Source organism: Octopus bimaculoides, chromosome 3, assembly GCF_046866305.1.
Source record: "Octopus bimaculoides isolate indiv1 chromosome 3, ASM4686630v1, whole genome shotgun sequence".
NCBI lineage: Eukaryota > Metazoa > Mollusca > Cephalopoda > Octopoda > Octopodidae > Octopus > Octopus bimaculoides.
Window position 1 is genome coordinate 119,377,649 of NC_142930.1, and position 2,500 is coordinate 119,380,148.

Here is a 2,500-nt window from a genome sequence, read left to right on the forward strand (position 1 = left end):
TACAAACTGGACCTTCAAAATTAATAAACTAGATATTGTTGTGAAAGACCAAAACAATAGAATTTGTTTATTAATTGAAATGAGCATACCTTGTGATCGTAATATCTGGGCAAAATAATTTGATAAGCTCAGAAAATATAAAGATTTGCTGATTGAAATTGAAAAACTGTGGCATTTCAAGGCGGCTACAATACGAATGATTGTAGGAACATTTGAAATGATCAAAAAAGGAACTGAAAATTATTTGAAAATGCTTCCTGACATACCATTTATGCAGGAACTGGAAAAGATTAACTGGTACGTCTCACGTATTGAGAAGAGCATTGTCGCCGTGAATTCTCTTACCTTTATCCTTTGTATGTTCCTAGCTTTCTTCCTCCCTTAAAAAAAAAAAAATCTTCTTCTTCCCTTTTTCTGTCTCTCTTCCTTCCCTTTTTTTCTGTCACACGACTTTGTAAATAAACAATCTAGTATCTTTATTTTAATGCCCTACACATGTGTACAATGAGTTTCATTACTCTAGGCGTCGGGAAGACACTCGGCAAGAAACGGAAACAAAGTTGAAAGAAGATAATGATAATAATAAGAATCCTTTCTACTATAGACATAAGGCCTGGTATTTTGGGAGAAGTACCAGTCGATTAGTTCGACCCCAGTGGGCAAATGGTTCTTAATTTATCAACACCAAAAGGATAAAAGGCAAAGTCGACCTCGATAGAATTTGAACTCAGAGCATTTCGAAGAGCAAAATACAGCTTAGCATGTCATCCAGCGTGCCAGATTCTGCCAGATCAACAAAAACAACAACAACAACAACACTAATAATAATAATGATGATGATAATAATAATAATAATAATAATAATAATAATAATAATAATAATATAACTCGAATGTGGAATCTAAAAACAGAAACAATTCCTATCATAGTAGGTGCCTTAGGTATAATAAAAAAATATTCAGACAAATACATAACAAAAACACCAGGACTTACAGATATATATAACACACAGAAAATTGCACTACTGGGTACTGCACACATTCTACGCAAAACACTTTCAATACAGTAAACATAAGAGCACCACAGCAAACCACAGCACATACCCAAGGCGCACAGAGCTGCGCTCGGTAGTGAAGTGAAAGCACGTTATAAAAATAAAACTACTGAATAATAATAATAATAATAATAATAATAATAATAATAATAATAATAATAATAATAATAATAATAATAATAATTTTGTTATTTGAAAGTGGGGCACAGAGTTGTCATGATAGTTGGAACTCCGGTCAAAATTCTTAGTGGCATTTCTTCCGGTTTTGAGTTCAAATTCTGCCAAGTTCGAATTAGACTTTCATCTTTCGGGGCCAAGAATTTTTGAGCTAACCACATCATCTATTTCATAACAGAAGCAAACGATACACACGCACACCCATGTGTGTGCTTATATATATATATATATATATATATATATATATATATATATATATATATATATATATATATATATATATATATATATATATATTCTAAGAGGTAGCATTTCAATACTTATTTCTATACAATTAATATATGGGTATCTTATTCCTACTGTTTTTACAGTAAATTTGAAAATGGAGAAAAAAACTAAATATATTTGTGGCTCTTTTATTTCAAACACGAAAAATCTTTACAACCAGCAAGAAAAAACGTGTGCAGTTTATGGAGATGGTGTCATAGCTTAGCGTAAATGATTTAGTGGGGAAAATTTTAATCTGGATGTCCGTGAACATTCTGGCAGTCCTACAGTCATTCATCATGACTAAATTAAAACGCTAATAAAAACAAATGCTAAGGCGGTGAACTGGCAGAAATATTAGCACGCCGAGCGAAATACTTAGCGGTATCTGTCTTTACGTTCAGAGTTCAAATTCCGCTGAGGTTGACTTTCCGGGTCGATAAATTAAGTACCAGTTGCGTACTGGGGTTGTTATGATATTTAGATATGGATCTTGTTCAAAACGGGGGCACCAGTTTTCATTAATGTTTTATGTAGTGTTTTTGGTACCGAAAGACTTTCAAACTTCGTATACTTATCTATTTTGTGTTATAGAACAGAAAAAAAAATTTGTATTCGGATTTATTTCATGTAAAAAAATTGTCTTATTTCGATAATTTCAACCAATCACTGACAAGTATTCAGCTGTTTACAGTTACTCCTAAGCGATGTAAAGCGTATTTAATCTCCATTACTTCTGACATTTTGCAGAGGCAACACACGTGTGTTCGTTTTCCCTAACCCTAACCCTAATTGACTTGCTCCTTCCCTCAAAAACTATGCCTTGTGCCTATAATAGAAAAGTTTATTAGCTACTGCCAATATGCTTCAGTCATTTTTTGACAAGGAAATAATAATTTTATCACCGCCGCGAATTGTTTGTTTACGTAGTCAGCACTTAATTTTTACGGCTGAATGGACGTCAGTCATTGGTTGAAATTACAGAAATACGACAACTTTAAC